The 11,718-nt window shown below is 33.7% G+C and overlaps 1 long non-coding RNA gene across 1 annotated transcript; it reads right to left on the bottom strand.

Annotated features, from left to right (window-relative positions):
* Positions 1-618: 618 nt before the first annotated feature.
* Positions 619-10,557, bottom strand: LOC120324477. The gene is made up of 3 exons (XR_005565826.1): positions 10,447-10,557; positions 9,654-9,749; positions 619-4,784 (listed from the first exon to the last, which is right to left on the bottom strand). It is a non-coding gene; the product is annotated as an uncharacterized LOC120324477 (long non-coding RNA).
* Between the last annotated feature and the right edge of the window lie 1,161 nt (positions 10,558-11,718).

Genomic DNA, 11,718 nt, shown 5'->3' with positions numbered 1-11,718 from the left:
ACCATTCCACCAGTGATAAGGCTGGTTATGCACAAGGATCTGAGAGGAGACACAGCTAGGACAGCTGATCCCACCTGATAGAAGGGATATTCAATACCATATGGCATCATCTTCAGAAGAAGGAAGGGGAAACTTTGCATTTGTCTTCGCAAGTAACTGTTAGTTGTGATGGGGCCCTGTTCTTCTGGATATGACTGGACACCTGCCTTCCCATGGGATGAGGTGAATCTATTCCTTGTCTTACTCTGCTTGCGTATGTAGCTTTTACTTTCCCTATTAAACTGCCTTTATCTCAACCCACAAGTTTTCTAGCTTTTACCATTCTGATTCTCTTCTCGATCCCACTGGTGGGGGATTGGCTGAGTACTTGCATGGGGCTTGGTTGCTGGCTGAGGTTAAACCACAACACTTAGTTAGTCATGATTATTTTTATTATTCATTAAATTACATTGAACATATGTGTAATTTTGGACCCCACCAGTTGAGATATTATACTGATAATAAGAAGTTAACTTTTTCTCTTTAACCAGAACTTATCAAAATTAAACAAATTTCAAATCTAAATAGTCCACAGAAGCAAATCAGTTGACAATGTGAACAAGAAAAGAGACGGAGAGATCTTCTCTTGTATTTATTTAAAGTTCATAACCAATTTTTCAAAATACAACAGTCTGACAATATTAAGTCTAGAACTAGCATTAAATTTTACATAAAAATTATCTCTGGGGGAGAACAAAAACTCTAATTCTTCCTATCTAGGGTTAAATAATTAGACAAATAACTCCCTCCTATGGGCATGCCAGGAACATGCATATAGATATATAAAAACATACATAGGATTTACTCATCTTTCAGAACTTTTAACTTCAAATTCATATTCAATGTGAAACAATATAAATTGGCTTGTACAGGTTCAGTATTTTTGTTTTTACTGCCCTTTTTCAACACACTTCAAAGTAAACTAACTTTGCCATTAAAACAGAAGTTAGATGGAAACGATACTTATGCTATCACAAGGAGTAAAGTTAAACAGAAAAAACAATACTGTTCTTATTTCACATGCTCTCTGGATTATTTAACACCCACAAAATAAAACCAAGTTGGAATAAAAACAACTAAAAACAATGTATTCCCTCTTTACAGGTTGCCACTCTTTACCAGGACAAGCAATAGATTTTTAAGTGCTAATAAATTGAAAGGGAACACTTATTCTTTGTTGACTAATGGAAACAAGTATTGGATGGGACATTAAATGAAAGGCCTACCAGATCCTTTGATTTATCATTCATTGAAGAAACATAGTTCTTTGTTATTCTTCTGACACAAACGGCTGAAGGTGATTGAAATCAGTCTGGTTTAGAATCCTCATCATGAAATTCAGCCTGCATTTAAGGAGTAATTGAATGGTTCCTTTATTAAAATTATATCTGGCTACTTAACTATTTGGCTTATGTGAGCTCATTCAGACAAATCATAACTAGCAAAATTGATTTTCTCTCCAAGTTTTCAAACCCAAATAAATACAATTTTCTCTAATGCAGATTTTTTTGTAAGAGAAATGCCAATAATTTGCACCTCAGTGTACACAGGACATCAGTGAAACAATCAGTGAGGCATTTCACACACTGCATGTCTCTCAACAAAATACGTATTTTCCTCTTTCTTTGAGTAATAGAATCATTAGCAAAGAAAGTCATGGGAGCGAAGAAAAATATTTGAAACATTAAGTTATTTTTAGGGCCCTGAGCAGACTATCAAACTGCAACCTTAATCCACCTGGGCTATGGCTGCTTGTGCTCAAGGCCAGCTTTGCTAATGGTGCAGCTGGGCCACCATGAATCATACTGCTGAGAGAAATCACTGTGAGGAAGCTGAGTTGGGCACCTTTGTCCTATGCCTTGGGTGCCAAGCACTTTCCCTTGGCCCTGGCTGGAGCTCTGCTTATCTTTATACCTAAGGAAAAAATACATTCTATGGAGATGTTTGTCTCATTTGTCCACCTAGCAAAATATTTAAAAACAAGCTCCTAAACCAATACACAATCTACCAACAGAGTTCACTTAGTCAGACTGTACTGCAAACAGCATATTAGTTAATGCAGACCTAAAAACTTTCATAATTCAGGCAAAAAAATCAGTTAAAATTTAAAGTGAGTCTATTCTGAGATTCATATAACTCTTTCATTTTTAATTCAATTCATGTGACTTCTTAAGATCTAAATTCCACTTTTTTCTAGTATTAAAATTAGTGAGATGGCTCAAAGAACCACATTAAACTGCTCTTTCCATAAGAAGAGGTACCAAATCAGTCCAATTTCTTGTGAAATTATTTAACAGTAAGCAGAGTCCCAGATGAAAAACTAGCTTTTTTTTTAAACTTTCAATTTAACAAGAACTTTTGTGACTGAAAAATTTTCCCATGATGGATTAACCCTTGTCAGAAACTCTCTTATGTTTATAAGATACTATTACTGAAAAAATAGATAGACCAGTTGTTGCTTGAACTCCATAATTTGATTCTATCAAAGCAGGTAATTGACTTCCTAAATTAAATCAATAAACAATTAAGATCCTTTTCAGTGGTGTACCCAACAAGAAATCTATGCCAAAGTGTAACCATATGGAAATCAATCGAGCTCCTCTTTTTTTTTTTTTTTTGATTATCATATCTTCCTGAATTTAGTTGACATGCAGATTTGAACCTTAAACTGCTTAGGAATTCCAAAAAATTGAATTATTATGTTAGTAGATTTGCAGTTGTATACTATTTTTTTCCAGGTAACATGAGTTTTCTTTCATTTGTAATTTTTAAAAAATATTGAAATTTAGAAAAGAAAGCATCACAGCTCTTTATAACTTAAACCAGAATAAATATGGCAACTTCTGCTTCTTTTTGTTTGTTTATTTTCAGTCCTGTCTTAAACAACACAGGAGTTTTAAAATTTAATAAAAATATTTTACTCTCAGGAAACATCCACCCCCCACCTTTTATCTAACAAATCTCAATATCTTACAATTTCAAGCATTACATTACTGAGTTCTTCACTCTTTTTTACTGTCTTATTATGAAGCAGAGTGAGTACTTCTGTCTTCTTTAAAAAATTGCAGTCTTACATCTAATGTGTTCTAACTGCTTTATTCAGAAAATTTTTGATGTCTTAAGTAACTCTAAGTATGTTCTCACTTTTGATAATAACTGTAAATCCCTATTTCTGATTGATCATGATCAGAGCAAAATTTTTAAGTTGCACATAGGAATTCAGTAATGAATGTCTGATGAGAATTAGTAGTATTGAAAATGTTTTGAAATCTCCAATATTGAATTTGATTTAGGTAGAAGTTTCAATGGTCCTTTGTAAGAATTAGCAGTTTTGTATTTCGATATGTTCTTGGCAGTCTAGAAATATCTTATTTAAATGAAAGTAATTTATTCTTTTTTTACTTCATTTTAAGTAGGCAAATGATGATCATTTCAAGCACTTGTTAAAATTTCTTACAAAAAAACTTAAGCATTTGTATCAAACCAAGCTTGTGGATGTTTTCCTTGACTACAGATTTCAATAATAAGTGTATGCTTAAACATTCCGGTGAATCAGGACTGAATTTTTGTTAAAAATTTGACACAGGTATGAACCTTGGAAGAAAATATCATATCATAATCCAACAACTGACTGAATGTAGTAGTGGACATGAGTGATTTTCAGAAGAACTTTTAGCTCCTCTTATTTTACTTGAAACTGTGTGTTCCCTAACCCTCTGAAAAATCAGGTAATACTAGGGGATGAAATTATTTCTACTGGATAATACTACATCAAATACTTAATAAAAAATAATTTCTCAGAGGTCAAGATTGGGACCGGTGCTGTTTAACATCTATGTTGGCAACACAGACAGTGTGATCGAGTGCACCCTCAGCAAGTTTTCTGGTGACACCGAGCTGTGTGGTGAGTTTGATACACTGGATGGAAGGGATGCCATCCAGAAGGACCTTGATAGGCTTGGGTTGTGGACCTGTATGAACCCAATGAATTTCAACAAGGCCAAGTGCAAGGTCCAGCATCTGATTTGGGGAAATCCGAAGCGCAAATACAGGCTGGGTAAAGAATGGACTGAGAGCAGTCCTGCCAAGAAGGACTTGGTGGTGTGGGCTGATGAGAAGCTCAATGTGACATGGTATTGTGCTCTTGCAGCCCAGAAGGCCAACTGTATCCTGGGCTGCTTCAAAAGCAGAATGGCCAGCAGGTCAAGGAAGGTGATTCTCCATGTCTATTCTGCTCTCATGAGATCTCACATCTACTGTAGACAGCCCTGGGATCCCCACCATAAGAAGCATGTGGACCTGCTGGAGCGAGTGCAGAGAAGCTCAATGAAGATGATTGGAGGAATGGAGCACCTCTTCTATGAGGAAAAGTTGAGACAGTTGGTGTTGCTCAGCCTGGAGAAGAGAAAGCTCTGTGGAGACCTTACAGCACCTTTCAGTACCTAAAGGGTGACCTACAGGAGAACTGGAATTTTTACAAGGGCATGTCGTGATGGGACAAGGGTTAATGTCTTTAAAGACAGTAGGTTTAGATTAGATATAAGGAAGAAATTGTTTCTGTGAGGGTGGTGAGGCACTGGAACAGGTTGCCCAGAAAAGTTGTGGATGCCCCATTCCTGGCAGTGTTCAAGGCCAGGTTAAATGGGGCTTCAAACAACCTGGTGTAGCAGAAGGTGTCTCTGCCCATGGTGGTGGAGGGTTAGGACTGGACAGTCTTTAATGTCCTTTTCAATCATTCCGTGATCCTATGAAATGATATGTACAAAAAAAGATGTGATTATTTTAAAGCATCCCAAAATTTCTTCTCACAGTAATGTGAAGAACTTTTTCTAGAATGATTTTAAAGTGATATTTAAGAGAAGGAAGAAGGGTGAATTCCCTCTCTGAGGGAGGTAGGTATAGCCATATCGCTAGCCAGATACACAAACACTAGCAGTTCTCAAGCAAATCTCTCAAATGGCCACTAGTATAGTTTCGTGCTTGAACAGTTCGGCAAAGTAAAAAAGCAAGTACTGTGACCTTCCTGTCATTTTTGCATGGAGGATAATTTCTGCTGAATATGGCTGAAAATAGTCAGGGTACAAAAATGTAGAGCATAGGTATCTGATCTCATTTCATCATGATGGTACAAGTAGCGAATCGTATGAAGATTACACTTTGATTTTAATTTAAATGGATTTTACTGGTAAATTGGATTTTGTCATGCTTCATAAGAATATATTTCATAAAGCGAGCTGAATTGCCTACCTTTACAAATTGATATGGATCAGAAGAGAAACTTCATTTCATGCAACCTTTGAAATACCCATACAGAAATGTAAAATTTACTCTTGCAAGTCATCTGTGGTCTAATGCATTAAGAATTATTTTTATTTAACCAGATGCAAAAGTTTGCTTTATATTTACCATATTTTGTTTTATTTCCGTCTCCAGTATCAGGCAGTACTTTAAATATAATTTCTTTACATTTCTAAAAATATTAGCATTAATTTTTTAATTCCACACATTCTACATATGCCTCAATTTCCTGCTTTAATCCTATGCCTCATTTGATCTAAAGTTTTTCAAAGTAATTTGAATTATCTCTTCACTCATGGGATACTTTTTAAAAAACGTAACTTGGCTTTTCTGGAAATTTCAACAAAGCAGAATATGCTTGCTTCATTCTACACTTCTCATAGGATTCTGCATATGGTTTTCTGCATTGCTTCACTCACACCATAAAACTTACATTTTATGGTATGTAAGTAAACATATTCTAAAATTATACAGCCACTTAAGTCTATTCATTACATAAGAATAAAACATAGATAAGAACACCTAAAGAAGTATTTTTGTTTCACAGAACCACAGAATATGCTGAGTTGGAAGGGACCCACAAGGACCATTGAGTCCAACTCCTGGCCTAGCAGAGGACCATCCCCAAGAGTCACACCATGTGCCTGGGAGTATAGTCCAAACACTTGAACTCTGTCAGGCTTGGTGCTGTGACAACTTCCCTAGGGAGCCTGTTTCAGTGCCCAACCACCCTCTGGGTGAAAAAGCTTTTCCTGATACCCAACCTAAACTTCCCCTGGCACAACTTCATGTCATTTTTGCTTAAATAAGTATTTTCTTATAACCTAGGGAATACTATTTGTGTTTAAGTTCTCCATAGTATTAATATATTTTAGTATATTTTACTGTTTTATACTATATTTAGTCAGTATATTAATATTTCATGTTATTAACAATACATTAACATATCTACTTGTAAATCATTTACTGACAAAAGTATGATAATACTCTCACATATGTTAGTCTAAAACTATACATCTAGAAAATATCAAACAAAAATATGCTTCAAAAAGCCTAAACTTCAATGTTGTCCAGGTATATTTTAAAAAAAACTACAAAACCACAAAACCCAGATATTACAGGTAGTTACTTAGTTACTCCTATTGGTAAGGAAAAAAAAATACTGACAATCATTTGATATACTAAAAAGATTATCTTTTATACATTAACTGATATGTCTTAAAATATATCTATTGTGTCAGTTAGTCACTAAATATCCTGGTCCTGTAATATGATGTAATGAGGTATCTGCAAGGAGAGTGAGATGTTGATGATGGTAAAGGTCAGTTCCAAGCTGAGGCCAGATCTCATTCTTGCCAAGATCACAGGCAGAGCCAGAGTAGAGTTTGGGATCAATTCGGGGTTTGGTGATCCACAAAGCTTTCAAATTCAGGCAGATGGCTGGGTGGAGGTAATTGTAAAAGCTACATGTGTTTGGGTGGTTTTACCTACGTATTTTTCAACATGTTTTTCTGTAATAGATAGTCATGTTTTAGCTGTGTTCACGTACTCTAACCCAAAATTGCTTTTTCTCTTGCCCCACACCAGATAACCAAAGCATTTTAGAAAGGTCAAATTGTACAAACAAAGCAGTCAAACAAATAATGAATTTTTGCTCACAAACCTAAGGTGTATTTTTCTGACATCAAGCCTGTCCTACATTAATAAGGGTCTTGTAACATTGCTATGGAGTAAAGTAGTGTATCTTATGTGAAGAAATTTTAATAAATGTCAGTCAGTTTTATCTGATTATTGTATCTGTTTTCAAGGAGATTAAACTTAATATTTACTTTCTTTTAAAGAGAAAAATGAAAATGTATTCTTCTTTCAGAGACCACACACAGCTACATTTGTGGTCAACAAAAATATTGTGAGTGTTGTTGCCTAGCAACCTTCGTGTCAGGAAAATTATATTCCTGAGCTCGGTTTACACTGTAATATATGATTCTAGGATACCTATAAAATGTTAAAATTGACAACATTGCTTCTATAAAATTAATTCAGCATCCTATAACATATAGATGACAATTTTGATTCTTACTAAGAGTATTATTTCTTTACTGAAAAAAGGCAAGACATGTAAATACTAATTAGTGTACAAAAAAATGTAAATAATCACATCATTAGTCACTAGGGAAAATACACTCAAGTCCATCATTAACATTGAGTTCTTATTCATTCCAAAAATTTTGCCATGGTGTTTGAGATTTTTTTAAATTAATGACAAGTACTGCTGTCTTAAAGAAAGACCTTATTTTATCAAAGTATAAGTATATGAGCATGTGGGGGAAAAAAGTATATATCTCAGTAATGTTAATGTTATTTATTGGATGAATGTGCCTCATTGTGCCTGAGTAGAAATTATCCTACTCAGCTTCATACATTCATAGGATGGCTCCACTAGAAGGTTGATTATGCTCACTCTGTGTGAAGGCTTGTTTAATCTTCTATTTCATTTCAGATAAAAATAATTAGGATAGAAACTGTCTATGTTTTGAAGAATCTTGGTACAGAGACTAGCACAAAAGTTGACTTTGTCCTCAAGTATAATCAACATTTAAAGACCCCTTAAGCAAGTTGAACACTGCAATGAATATCCTACTCAACACAAATCAACAATACTCAAGCAATGCTTTCTATTTATCACATTATTCTATAATAATTAAAAAACATATAACTACCAAAACACTTTCTCTATTACTAAAGGTCATGTCAATTGAGGTTTAAAACAGATCTATAAAATACTTAGTGTAGTGCTCTCTGTGAGAGAATATTTTGAATTGAACCTACAACTGCTTTGTGCATGAGAAACCATTAAGTAATAATAATAATTATTCTGAAAATTTATCTGAATTATATTTCTTTCTACGTAACAGGCTTACAAAACACATTTTGTGGTCACATTAGAATGAAGATATTTGGATTGCATTTGGTAAATATTTAAAGTCTTCGTAGTTAAACTAATAATTTACATATGCAAAGCTAGATGAAATTTGTCACTTCCTCTGAATCACTTTGTCATCCCTTTATAGAGATTTAATGAGACAAGTAATATGACCTTAGACTTGCTAAATAGATCAGTGTAGCAACAAGATAGTTATTCTGGCTAACACCAAGAGCTGTTTTGTGATTTGTCAGAAAGGAATCAGTGTTTCTTTTATGACTAGTTGTAGCTAAAGAACAGAAGGAGATAGACTTTACATTTTTCTATTTACTTTCTGTAAATCCAGTTGAACATCAGTATTTAATGCCACATTTTCTACATTTATAAAACCATATCATAGCCAAAGCTATGAAATAATCTCTATTTTAATTTTCTTCTTTTGATAGCATCACTCCTTTCTAATAGCATTAACTGAGACCCCACTTAGCTCAGCTATTTAAAATATAGGAACTGCTATAATCAAATCCATTTAGATTCCTCTATAATCTAGGCATAAACCTTTAAAAAAGAATCATTTAACATAGCTTTTCCTACTTTAGATTGTTCTTTTAAGCTGCAATAAGTCATTGCATGCCTGTGTATTTCCCCTGGCTATAAAGAGAACAAAGAAGACTTGCTCAAACTAGGTACAACAAAATGTCTTATCTCAGGTAGGAATTACAATTATTCTACAACTTTGTTACATATGCAAGCAAGGATTATAAGCAATAAATATTTTAATTAGTATGTATGACTGAAAATAAATTTATTTTATTAATTAGTGAGAAGTAATTGGCATTTATTAACTTGCCTATCTTATACAAATTTCTTTCAATTCTCATTTTCCCCATCAAACCCATCTCCTTGGGTAATTTTTCATTTGAAAAAATAATATATTTTTCATCCAGAGCCTCTCATTTCCATTGGTGGAACTCTAATTGGTGCTTCTAAGAAATATCTGATATTCTGGTCTCTCTGTAGCTGATGTTGAAATAACAAACAGACAGAGGCACTGCGTCTTGTAAAAACAAAATCTGATGGTAGGAAGTAGGAACACCAGAAAACAAATTTCAGAACATTAAAACTTAAGGGGAATGGGCTCAGATGTCTGACCAGGCTCGACTAACCATTCTAGGACTGCCAGACCTGCCAAGAAGATCCTGGGCAGATTCAGTTGCTAACCATTCCTAAAATGGTCAGGGATTTTCAGTAGCTACTTCTTTTTAGTCTCTGAAGAGTCTCTTTACAGATTTCTCTACAGATTTCTGATAAGCTTTAGGTCTTAGATGATACCTCACGCAGATGATAAAAGCAGGAGGAAACTCTATTTTTTAATAATATGTACAGATGTTACCTGTTTCTTAAATTTTGAAAATCCACCACAGCCAAGAGTTAAATTCAACTTAGACACGGTTCGGGATCCATTCCATCTCACTGAATTCTTGCTACACTGAAAACCAAGAAGGTAAACTTGTGCTTAATAAACAAATTATAAGATGTAGAAGAAAATAATTTAATTTTTTAAAATTATTTTAATTTTTTAATTTGGTGGGGAATTGGAGTTTTTTTTAGATGGGATTTTTAGGGGTTTCATTTTTTTTTTAAGAAAGGATGAAAGATATCATGTCACCCGATAACAAAATCAGAGAAATAAAATTATTCACTGCAGCTCCCTGCCATCCTTTGAGATAAAACATACAGAGGGAATTCTCTCCATTTTCCAAAATACAAGTTCAGTTTCAAAAGCTTGCCCATCATCAGGGAAGAGTTGTTCCCAATGACTGTAAATAACCCTTCCTTCTTGGCAGTTCTGCTGCTGCAGTAATAGTGCCAGAAGATATAGGCCTCAAGGTATCTACAGTACAGAACCAGTGAAATGTTTCACTGTGAATAATGTATTTTGGCAGATGCTTGATCTTATCTTTTAAGAGTAAAACTGAAACTAGACTTCCACAGAGTTCAGACATTTCGTCTTTTTGAAAAGGTTCCTTTGACAAGGTAATAGATACCTAACTATCCTCTGTCTCCTTTTCTCTTACTACATCAAGATATTAAGCTGTACAGTTTTGACGAGCATGCCATTCCTTTAAAATATCACAAAAAATATTTCAAAATGTCTATTAAAATAGACTGTCTGCAAATGTTACCTCTGTATTTTTGAGATCTCAGCTAGCTGTTCCATCAGGTTCTGTTTTTTATTTTGCAGCTGAAGAATCCCACTGATGCCTGAATCCAGGAGCAACACCTGAATCAATTAAGTATTCAGTATGTACAAGACCGGAAGAGGTCATTGGAATTTGAATACATTCAACACACAATCTGATATTCTCTTCATTAGCAAAAATAGCAATCACAGGAAAACATATCTGAAGTAAAAAAAAATGGAAAAAGCACAGACAGTACCTAGGAGGAAAAAAGGGAGATATTTGTAGAGATGTGCATGTTAACTGTATGGGGAAAGAAGAAAGAAATGAAGAAACACAACCAAAGAAAGATATTGGAGGGAGAAAAGGTTAAAAGGAAAAGTAGCTAGAGGTAGTTTAAATTGGAAAAAAGAATAATTTTTTATTAAACATGAAAATAAGAATAGATAGAGGAAACTAATACACATTTAGCAGTACCAAAACTTTGTAAAAGGAATAAACATAAATGGTTATAGACAACAAGTCATTTGTAATGAGAGGTGTTTAGGAAAGAGAAGGAAAAATAAATACTGTAAAAAAAAAAAAAAAAAAGAAAAAAAAAGAAAAAAAAAGGGAAGACGGTACCAAAAAGTTAAAATAAAATCCAGACTGGTGAAATAATTTTTAAAAATATAAACTAGTAATAACTTGAGATTCTTATTTTAGGGGTTTTTTTCTGTAGTTTTATGTTTTGTCTAAAAAGAAGTACTTTTTCAAAAATATCCCACTAATTTATGGTGTTTCTGGATCTTTACGGTGTTTCTGGATCTGAATTCTGTTTGGAGTTGTGAAGTAATTTGAAAAGATTTGAGGAAATAGGAAAAAAACCACAGCAGTAACTCTTATGAGACCAATTTAATATCTTGCAAATAAAAGGAGGAGGATATATGTCTAATCTTTTTGTTTATATACTTAAACTTTAAAGCTTTAGTTCATTTAAGTACCATTTTTTCCTTTCTTATTTCTGCTCCTTTCTTCTGTAAATTATAATATATAGTGCCATATTATTTTATGGTCAATTTAATTTCTCATCAATTTAATATCTAGAAACAATATTAAATTTCTGTAAGAGGACTCTAGGTTAAAAATCCAATATTTAGGTATCAAGATTTTAGCTATCTGTCTCTGAATCAACTGTTTAGTCTCATGCCACAGTAGGTGGAGTTGTAGATAGGTATTTCAACAAAACCAAATGAAGTGTTCATTAGATATTTTGGTGCTTGTCTTCTTGAGTAA

This window comes from Pipra filicauda, unplaced genomic scaffold (assembly GCF_003945595.2).
Source record: "Pipra filicauda isolate LSUMZ 115617 unplaced genomic scaffold, ASM394559v2 scaffold54_size4384275_pilon, whole genome shotgun sequence".
Classification (NCBI taxonomy): Eukaryota; Metazoa; Chordata; class Aves; order Passeriformes; family Pipridae; genus Pipra; species Pipra filicauda.
Note: the sequence above shows the minus strand (reverse complement) of the source record. Positions and strands in the feature narration are given on the sequence as shown.